This window comes from Nanorana parkeri, unplaced genomic scaffold, assembly GCF_000935625.1.
Source record: "Nanorana parkeri isolate BGI_ZX_2015 unplaced genomic scaffold, ASM93562v1 scaffold1252, whole genome shotgun sequence".
In the NCBI taxonomy this organism is placed as follows: domain Eukaryota; kingdom Metazoa; phylum Chordata; class Amphibia; order Anura; family Dicroglossidae; genus Nanorana; species Nanorana parkeri.
This window is the reverse complement of record NW_017307520.1, coordinates 302,335-314,038: the sequence shown is the minus strand read 5'-3', so window position 1 is coordinate 314,038 and position 11,704 is coordinate 302,335. Positions and strand designations below refer to the sequence as shown.

At 40.2% G+C, this 11,704-nt stretch overlaps 1 long non-coding RNA gene across 1 annotated transcript in view; it reads left to right on the top strand.

Moving 5' to 3' along the window:
* Positions 1-11,704, top strand: part of LOC108797279 — an 18,006-nt gene that overhangs the window by 419 nt on the left and 5,883 nt on the right. The window contains exons 2-3 of the long non-coding RNA XR_001941871.1: positions 1,241-1,326; positions 6,833-6,835. This is a non-coding gene — a long non-coding RNA (uncharacterized LOC108797279). The remainder of the gene's footprint in view (positions 1-1,240; positions 1,327-6,832; positions 6,836-11,704) is intronic.

The window sequence follows — 11,704 nt, the reverse complement described above, 5'->3', positions numbered from 1 at the left end:
TGTGGAATCTACATACCCTACCAGCAAACAAAGACCAATTGAAGGAACTTCAAGGAACTGCAAGCCCAGAAGAAAAAGAGGCCTGGAAGAAGGGAGCAATTCTAAAGGATGGATTGCTTGAGTGCAACAAGAAGTTTTGCCTACCCAGAAGTCTGTATCCAGCAGTGGTCCAGTGGGCACATGGAGCAGCCCACCTGTCGAAGAACCTTATGAACTCTCTCATCAACAAGTACTATACAGCACCTGGAATCACCACATTGACAAACAACTTTTGCAGATCATGTGCCATCTGTGCCAAGTGCCACCCAGGACGCACAGAAAAGACACCACAGAAGCATCTTGCAAAACCGCTGTACCCTTTACAGAGAATACAAATTGACTACATCCAAATGCCAAGAAGTGGGCGGTTTGAGTACGCCCTAGTGGTTGTGGATATGTTCTCCGGTTGGCCAGAGGCTTATGCAGTAACCAACATGACTGCCAAGACCACTGCAAAGAAACTTCTAGCTGAGGTAGTATGCAGATACGGGGTCCTAGAAGTAATAGAGAGCGACCAAGGCCCTGCCTTCACGGCCTCAGTGACCAAAGAAGTGTGGGCTGCACTGGGGGTTACTTTGGCATTCCACACTCCCTATCACCCTCAGAGTAGTGGGAAAGTAGAAAAGAAGAATGGTACTCTAAAAACTAGAATGCTGCAAATGGCCCAAGAGACAGGTATGAGTTGGCCGGACAGTCTGCCCATTGCCCTGTTCAGCGTCAGATACACACCAAGGGGAGAACACTCCCTATCCCCCTATGAAATCCTGTTTGGTTCATCCCCCAGACTTGGTTGTTATTTTCCACAACAATTGCAACTACAATCTGATGTGTTAACTAATTATGTAACCACGTTGTCACGAGAATCAACCCAAATCCATCCTCAAGTGTTTTCTTCCATTCCAGATCCTGAGTTAGATACAGGCACACACAGGCTAGTGCCTGTAAACTGGGCACTGGTAAAGAAGTTCGTGAGAAAACGTTCCCTCGAACCCAGATATGATGGTCCATTCCAAGTCCTGCTGACTACAGCCACCTCTGTGAAAGTAGCCGGGAAAGCCACTTGGATACACGCCTCCCACTGCAAGAAGGTCCCTACCCCTGAAGACACCAAATGTTGCCTACACCATGACTTCTCCTCTATATATCCTTTTTTTTTTGTTAAGTTTGGTGGGGGCCCAGGAGGTGGTCATCACAAAACAAGAATGTAGATTGGATAAATTACATCTACTATAACCAGCAGAGATTTGTGAATTATACCAGGGATGCCCTACAGGGGATTGAAGACCAGTTGGGCCCCAAGGGGGGCGATGGGATAGCCATCGCTCGTCTAACGTGCAGCACAAAAAAGTTCCAAGACACATAAAGACAGATGAGTTAGGAAAACCTAGGGACAGAGTAAAATAGTCATTTTAAGGGGGGACTGTTATGGAATAAAGTAAAATGACCATTTGTCTTACTAATGTATATAGGTGTGTAGCTATCCTCTTACTATTTATTCCTTGCTCAAAATGGCCGTTAGCTGCACCCCCTCCCATCGTGTGAATAACAAGAAACTAAGATGGCGCCTCCTCCTGGGACTACACCCAAGATGACAATGTTTGGATCCTGAAGGAAGTTTACCTAATCTTGGACATGACCTTTGCACACAGCACTAGCTGCTTGCCTATAAAAACCTTCGTGCCTTAGCGTAATAAAGGAAGTATCATAGACCTGATCCTTGTGTCTGTGTGATTCTTACGGTGCACTGTATATGACAAATTAGGACGGGAGCAGATACTTTATTATTATTAATATTATAAAGGATTTATATAGTTTGCACAGCGCTTTACAATATAAGGAAGACATTACAGTCATATACTCATCAGACGGTTGATCTGAGTCCATTTCAGTATATCTGGTTGCACTCATGAACCTCTTTAGAATTCCCTTGGCATACTTCTTTTAGGGTGAAAACTGGTCAGCATATTGGACTTTCCTGGTCAATCACTATTGCTTTCTCTCAAAATAAGCCAGATACAGTATGTCTGCATGGATTATGTTCTCCTGAACTTAAACGATATCCTTGTTTTACATATCTTTTCCTGAAATATATTCTGATGAGTCTATATAGCATTTTTCCTGAAAGAAACGACACAGCTATATCTCTTTCAGATCCGCAATCCTATCATGGATGTCTGAACTAATAATCTTTACCAATAATAAGCTCATCTCAGTCACAGGGCATAACATTTTTAATTAGGCAAGATGTGCTAGATCTAATGCAGTCAATTTACATAACAATGTGGGGTCTGATGTTATAGAACTATGATCGAGAATCTCTCAAACCTGCAGCGAAATATTCCTGCAGTAGGCAACTGCATGAAGAATAATGGTTTCACTGAAATGTCATTTGCCTTTTTTTTTACAGCTTTTGTTGTTTTATAAGACAGCATCTTAGATATATTTCTATATATAAATATACATTTGTAGTCATTTCAGCTTGCAACAGTTGTGCAACTTTTAAATTTATGTGATGTATAGCCGTGTGAGATACTTACCTTGTTAATAGCAATCACTGGCCATCCTTACCTATCGCAGGCTGGTACGTGTGCGGGAAGAGCTTAACGATTTACAAAAACTAAACAGCATCTTTTGCGGGGCAAACGTACCCTATACGAGTACTCGAACAAACCCGGCAAGCTACTGGCCAGAGCCCTTAGGGCCCCGCAAACCAAAACTTTTATCCCACGTATTCAATCTTCCACGGGAAGGATGGCACTCCTTTCCAGTGACATAGCGACCGAGTTCAGAACCTACTACGATAACTTGTATAACTTACAGCCCGACCCTCCCAACCCGCCCACGCCCGCCGCGGCAATCGAGTCCTTCTTGGGGCGCTCAGGCAGCCGACAGGGCTCAGATGGAACTCCCAGTTACCAAGGAGGAACTGATTGCAGCGACGAAACAGTCCTCCACCGGTAAGGCCCCGGGCCCGACGGATTTACGTTGGCCTACTATAAGACCTTTATTGCGGATCTTACGACCCCCTTTCTGGCCGATTATCGGTTCCCCATCGAGGGTTTACCGTGGCTAGCCTCCCTCTTGCCCCCCGAGATCAAACAACATCCCATCCTTCACAACACTATCCTGGTGGCAAGGAGTACTGAGGAACACCAACCTATCGCCCTCCCCATTCCCTCTCACCCCGGTCCTAGGCGACCCCGATTTCCGCCCGGGCTATGAAAATGCGAGACTCCTCAGACTCAGACAAGTTCAGGATGATCGACTTTCGATTCACCTCGCAGTGGCTTAGGGGTCCTGCCTTGAGTGACTTGACTGACCTGCCCTCTCAACACCAGTTCAGGGTAGATTCACCATCCAGACACGCTGTCTCCACCATCTATGCGCTACTGACTTCCCACCCACAGGACTATGCCCCCCCTTTCCTGGCTAAATGGGAAGCTGACCTGAACGTGGAACTCACCCCCCAGCAAAGGGCAAATGTGCTAGCTATTGCACACAAAACCTCGATGGCAAACAACTATCAGGCAGCTGGTTACAAACTTCTCACGCGCTGGTACAGAGTGCCCACCGTTTTGAATAAGTTTGACGCCTCCATCTCCCCTATGTGCTGGAGATGTTCTGCCTCTCCGGGGACTCTCCTGCACATCTTTTGGTCCTGCACAAAGTTGCGCAGCTTTTGGAACACTGTGGCCGAGGTGGTGAGCTCCCTGACCATGGTTGACCTGCACGACAACCCGGCCGCCTGCCTATTGCACATGCCCAAACGCTCTCTGGCCAGATACAAATCCTCTCTCACGGTGCATCTTGTGAACGCAGCGCGGGCCTGTATCCCACTGCTTTGGAAGTCTCCTCAACCTCCCTCTATACAGCTTTGGTATTCCAGGGTGAACGACACCTATAAGATGGAAGACCTGACTGCCTCCCTGAAAAACACTGAGGAGCGGTTTAACTCTACTTGGAGACCGTGGGTCTACTTCAGGTATACAGATGGCTACCTCCGACACATGACCCAATGAATTATGCCCAGACCGACTGACTTTGCTGGGGACGGATGGCATGGGAGACCCGGTACGGGGGTCTTAACCCCTCCCTCCCCGACCCCACCCCTCTCTTTCTTTTCCTGCTTCTGCTCTCTCTCCCCATCCCCGCTCACACTGCTCTGTCCTTCGCTGCTCTCCCTTTTTCATAACCTGTTCATATACTCCAGCAGTTGTGCACATGAAGGGCAGGAAGGCCACAGAGCAGCCCTTAACAATATGGCAGTGGATGTTACATGTAGAGTCATACATCATTAACCTTGACATTGCTTAGCTGCCCTAAGATGCTTAAGGTACATGGCTCCCCCTAGAGTTCTTCACCAAGTATTTACCCCATTATGCGATGGAGCCCTGATATTGATGCGGAACTAGTTATATGCCTGTAGGATTGTTGTTAATTTTCGTGGCTATTTACGTTGACAGTTGGAAGATTTCTGTAAGACTGATTGTTCGGACTTTACTTATAGTGTACTGTATTTCTACTGTATTGCCTGACGTCTTCAATAAAAGTTTTTGAATTAAAAAAAACCCAAAAACAATTGCTAGACATTAAATGAAAGTAGAAAATTAGGCAAGATACAAAATCCTGTAATAAATATGTAAAGTTAATGGCTGTTTTTTTTCCCTGCGTTTTGATGTACTATTTGAACGACCCATAGTTTTTGGCTAAAGGTAGGTAACAAAGCTTATCTAAAACAATTAAAAACACTTCTTTGGATCCAAGCTTACCCATTACACACAATGCAAATCCACTCAGCAGCAACAATACCCATCAGCAAGTAGAGATTTACACTACTAAACTGTAGTGAGGTGATTTATAATTGTAATTAACAAAAATGTGTATTAATTTTCATAGTTAAACACTCCCCCCAAAAAAACAACGAATACCTCAACTTAGGCCCCATTCACACTGAGCGTTTTATTGCGCGGATTTCCACGCGATATTGCGCATATTTGCCATGCGATATCGCTCTCCAATGCAAGTCAATGGAGCTGTGCTCGTGGCTGTCGCGCGCTGCTTGTGCAGGACCCTTTTTTGGAGCAGATGTCGCGCGATTGTACTCAGCCCAATGCAAACATTTTTGCGATATTGCGCAAAATGCCAATCGCACGACAAACTCTCAATGTGAATGGGGCCTTAAACATGAATGCACCTCAGTTGAAGGGTCACTGAGGTGTATGGTAAGTATTACTATTGCAAGCTTATTACACTCTGGTTAGGAGAACAAGAAGGAACCAGATGATTATATGAACACACTGAATTTAAACCATCCATTTTATGAAAGAATGAAGACAAGTGACCAAGTCGTTGAGAAATTGTGGGTACTCCCAAAAATATTGGTACAACAATCAAAAGTATGCTGAACATTTATCAGAGCTCCCCTGTATATGGATGACAACAGAAGAAAAAAAGGGCAGAGCTCTAAATTGTTAGGGTGGTAGCTACACAAGGTTCACACTAGAATTAATGTAATTTACAGAAACAAATGGCAAATGCTCACTATGGTTAAAGTAATAAAAAAAATAGTTGGTCCATAAACAGTAAAGCGAGGCATCTCTGAACCTTTTAGCAAGAAGCATGTCCCATAAATACACTCTGCTACTACTATCAAGAAGAATTTGAGCTATTTATTATGTTTAGATGTGAACATTACTCCATTTGTAAATATGTACATAAACTTAGTCCTTTACTAATATTGAAAATATACAATTCAAAATGTATGTTTTCATTGATTATCCTTGTTGAAAAATATTATATAAAAAAAGTGCCCTTTTCAAAACAAACAACATCATGGGAAAACAAAGTAAGAACATCCCCTAACTTGGAGCTAGTATTAGTTTGTCAAAAAATTAAAAAGTCCACAGCCAATTTTGCACAGTATCACGAGGCTTCTCCTAATGGAGGATAAATAAGAAATGAGTTGCCAGAGAGGTAAATAAAGATGTTTGCCCAAAAAAAGTGCAACTAACTAAGCCCACTGGGCTTATACAATACAACTAAATGTGTTCCTATGATGCACTATTAAACAGACAGCCTCCACTTTTTGTATCTTCCTTTTCACCTGTAAAGGAATACTTGCTCTTGTAATACAATCACAGCACTTTGTTATATTGATCAAACAAACTTATCAGGGCTATAATGCTACTGAACACATTTAATATACACAAATTATAAGCACTGATAACACTGTTACCTTCTCTTTAAAAAGCTTGTTGACAACAGCACCACTGGACTGCGTTGGGCAGCATTGTCCAACACAGTCCCAACATATAAACAAGGCCTTATGTCCTGCTGTTTAAGTTCACACCAATGTGCCATGTTGGTGTGCACTGAAAAGAAAAGTATCTGTTGCATTTCTGCGCAGCGTGTTTGGATGTGCTATAAGGCATTGCAATGTTAAAGCTCTGGAGGATTGGAGAGGGGAGGGGGGAATCCCTGCATTGAGTGGTGACTGACAGTCATTGCTCTCTGCAGGGAGATAATCGGGAAGTGAGCAAGCGACGGTATGTATTCGCTCACTTTCCGATCTATAGAGCTGATGTGTGGCAGTTTCAATGTCATGCGTCGGCTCTAACTATGAGAATTAGTGTAAATCACCCACCTCATAGTTCTCCTTTAAATCATCTCTGAATTGGTGCTGACACTGTCCTTCCTTCTGGAGGGTGGCTACGTTTGTTCCCCATGTTTCCTGTGTGTGTTGTAAAGTGGACACCACTACAATCTCACGTTTAGTTTACTAATTTGTATTGAGATTGTGATGTGTTTTACAATGTATTGCAGCATCTGTGCATGACACACACCAGTGCTTGCTTTATGTACACCTTAAAGCAAGCTGGATGGTGTGGATGAGCCCTTAAATGTCTATTCATGATATAATGAACAAAATGGACAAAGATGCCTACTTTGAGTATTCACTTTATTAACAAATTATTTTGTTATTGTTATTTTCCATATCTTCTTTATTACCCTCACCTTGTTACGTTTAGATTTTTTCAGATATGTACTTTAGAATTATATTTGTAAATGCAGATTATATATTATATATTATGTTGAGAGAAATAAGTACATTGGGTTTAATGCTGACAATCCTCTATGAATAGAAAAAAAAGGTTACATAAGAAAGGGATAACCATCTCCAGGTACATGCACACCATGATGAAGGCCCATCCCTAGGGGTTAAATCCATCATCATTAATAGCCAGACTTAGACTGCATGTGACATGCACACAGCACAGAGATGTACATGCTACCAAGGACTGACTGAGACCATTTTGATTCATCACTTTATGTTCAATAGCTCCCAAGAAGGAGCTGTTTAAATTATGTTTGGAAACGTTACACACTTTATTTAATGTGTATGGAGGCAGAATGGTCAGCTGCAACGCTTAACAGCAAATTATAATATTTATTTTAAATTCTGCTTGTTTCTGCTTGTTTATATAGACAGATAAATAAATAAATAGAAAAAGGCCATGTCTGCTTTAAAACTTTGTGATCATCTTTCTTTTTGCCCAATTGAGTTCTATTTTAGCTCATGATATATATCATGAGCTATTTTTAGCAGTAGAGTCTTGTTATTCTATTGTTCACAGGGACTACAAACCTTAGGCTGAAGTCATAATCCGTGATAATTCGTTTTTACAGAGGATCAGATGCAGTGGGGATGATTTATTAAAAGCAAAGAGGCTGTTCACTTTGCAAAGACATTTTATTTCAGCTTAGTAAATGTGATGAACACCATTCTTTTAATGCTTTTATTGAATTCCTGGGTATATAGCTCCTACCTAACAACTTCTGGTCTAAGAGAGTCTTTGCAGCTCTATGTTTGTTGAGGTAATGTAAGAAATATTTTTTTCCATGGACAGGCAAGTGAATGGTTCTGGATAGTAGCCTGATTTAAAGTGACATTAAACCCTCAGATTTTTTCACATAAACCAATACTGTAATGTGTGCCTTACTGTAATCCATGGTAGTTTCCCTTCTCTTTGCTGCTCTTCCTTTTAAATCCTCATGTCTTCTCATGCTTGGGGAGAACTTCCCTTTGCAGCTCAGGGCCTCTTCCTGTAGTGCTGGCTCAGGTTACAAACCTATACACAGACACCATACATCCATTCCTGACACAAGGCAGTCTGCTGCAAAACAGAAGTTCTGCCCAGCATGAGAACAGATACAGATTTAAAAGTAAGAGCAGCAAAGAGAAGGGAAACAACCATGGATTACAGTAAGGCACACATTACAGTATTGTTTTATGTTAAAAAATCTGAGGGTTTAATGTCACTTTAATGTTTATATGTTTTACTGCTTTTTAGAAAGAGTAGATAAGAATAATAGCCGTGTAATTAGGTAATAATACAAATATTACGGTTTGTGCTGTCAAGATATGTAATGAGCTGAATTGTACAAATTGATTCTCACAAACTGAAGGGTCTCTTGTGTCCAGTGCAATTAGGGGAGGGAGACGTGGAAAGGATTTTAAATATTTGTTCTATTAAATTGCCAAAGTTCTCGCAAGAACAATTTCTTGCAAGAACATTTTTCATTATTTTGATTCAAGAAATTTAAAAAGAAATCTAAGATATGCAACTTTCAGTATAAAACAGAGGTAGGCAAATTAATATAGAATTCAGGAGCCAGTTTGTCCAATCCAGAAGCCAGCAGATTTTTTTCTAGGAGCCAGCTCCATTGACAAAAACTAGAGAATACCTCAAAAGTTAGGTGCCAGCTGTTATTTTTAAGGAGCAGTGGCTACCTGGTTCCTGGCATTTGTCCAGTTAAAAGTAACATTTCAATAAATTTACAAGTCAAGAAAGTAAGATATAATCTTCATAAATGTCATGGTATGGCAAAGGTTAACCTGGTCATTGCATTATGCACCCTCTCCATTATGTGCTTACAGAACTTGCTGTAAATTCTAGATGTACAATTGAATGTTATTTAACTGTCAGTTGTATTCTGTCCATGTAACTCATATCTGGATTATAAACATTTCAAATGAAGATGGGCAGAGTTTTAATACTTCCATGGTACTAAGACATTCACCCAGACATACAGTGAATTCTCCCAGGTATGTCTGTTCATTGTTCAGTGTTAATTTTATTCCTCCAATCACAATCTAAGACCAACAGTTAGTGTTTTTTGAAAGAACACAAAAATTAGCAACCCATCGCGGTATCTATCCAATAGATATTAACACCAAGTACACACACAGACAAACCACTCACCCCTATACAGTACGCTACTGTACATAAATGCTTTACTGCATATGCAGTATTTAATCTTTTGCAAATACCCCGATATAGCACCTATTGTGCATATACACATACACGCTTTACTGCATATTCAATATTTGATCTGTTGTACATAACCCCTATACAGCACCTATTGTACACATACATACACAATTTACTGCATATTTAATATTTGATCTGTTGCACATACCCCTATAAAGCACCTATTATACATACACATAAACAGGTACTGCATATTCAATATTTGATCTGTTGCACATACGCCCTATACAGCACCTATTGTACATATACATACACAGTTGACTGAATATTTAATATTTGACCTGTTGTACATAACCCCTATACAGCACCTATTGTACATATACATACACAGTTTACTGTATATTTATTATTTGACCTGTTGCACATACCCCCTATACAGTACCTATTGTACACATACATACACACTTACTGCATAATCAATATTTAATCTGCTGCAGATACATCAAACTGTTATTTATACACACATATTAAAACTAGCAATGTGCACCATGAAGGGCCCTATAATATATAAACTTCGCAAAGGGTTAATACCTGGATTGAATCTTTCTTGCTCAATGGTGGAAGTATTTTGCGGGCAGGATAAAAGATGATCTTGAGAACAAACAAAATCTGAACAAGCTGGATCAGGCTTGCCTTTGTCTGTGCTTTGTGACGGTCGTTCCTTCGACCCGCAATCTAAAAAAGAAAGGTAATAAACAGTTACCGAATAATGTCATTGTAATTATTTTGCATAAAATTAAACACAGCTATTATTCTCACATGTTGGTTTACACATATATGTAATCGTCATATACTTTACTTGAAACAGATCTATTTCAATGTTTATGATGATTGCTAAGAAAGCGGTCATCTGTTCAGGAAGGTAATGGACATTTTTTTTTTTAACAAAGTCTACATCAGTGGTTCTCCACACTAAACAAGTTATTACAAATATTACTACATTACTATATATACAGATCTATCTATCTATCTATCTATCTATCTATCTATCTATCTATCTATCTATCGATCTATCTTATATAGAAATATCTCTCTCTCTCTCTCTCTCTTTAAATGTATGTGCAAATATATATACAACTTTTGCTAGACATCAGATTGGACTTGCTTTACCTTTCTAGCGTACCCCATTGAGCTTTGCACATCAAATTGTCTAAGCCTTTAACTTTTTATCTCTACAAAGCTGCAGTGGAATCATTTGGTTGCCGAAGGAACAGTCATCGCTACTTGAAACATGCGTCTAATTACTTCAGTCTCAGCCCCATACAACCCCGGCCAGACCGTCTTTGCACCATTTCGCTGAAAAGAGTGAGTGCTATAAATTAGCAGATTGTTCTGCTTCTAGCTATGACTCTTTCAGGCTTATGTAAGAGGTGGAGATAAATTAGGGTATAAGGAACGAAGGAGGGGAATGTAATAAGGAGTATGACTAACCTTCACTGCTACAAATTGCAAAAACTGATTTTCATGTCAGGCAGATTAATACATCACCACGAACAATGATGTATATTTAAAACTCAAACTCAACATTTACTTACAATTGACCTGATCCTTGAGATTTGGAATGATTTCACCAAAATAAAGGCTATGTTTATAAACATTCTCTGTCTTTCTGATCATTTAAAAAAGTAACAGTTATAGTGATAAAAAAAGCAAATGCAGACTATACTATAACACAAAACACTTGATTGATGTCATATTTCAGATGAACAATGCCATTGGCACACAGTCACTATATACAGGTGAAACTCGAATAATTAGAATATCGTGCAAAAGTAATGGCAGTAATTGCTGCAAAAGGGGCCCAAACCAAGTACTGAGTACATATGCATGCTTGTACTTTTCAGAGGTCCGATATTGTTCTATGTACAATCCTTGTTTTATTGATTGCATGTAATATTCTCATTTTCTGAGATTGTGGATTTGGGGTTCTTGGGGTTTACATGAGCTGTAAGCCATAATCATCACAATTATGACAAATCACGGCTTGAACTATCTTGCTTTGCATGTAATGAGTCTATCTCATATATTAGTTTCACCTTTTAAGTTGCATTAGTGAAATAAATGAACTTTGCACAATATTCTAATTATTCGAGTTTCACCTGTAGGCACAGTTCCTATATAAATCCAGACTTTAATTCATCTATGAATCACAGGTTATCAGCTCGCCAATATTCTGACAACTATAGCTAAAGTGATCCTGTGTTCTCGTCAAAGACCAAATCACTTACACAGTATTTTAAATATATACTGTAGAAACATCAGCACCAGTGGATGTTCAGAGCAAACAGGTTCACGTCACCAAAAGTGAAAAAAGCACTTAGGTAAATCCGCCG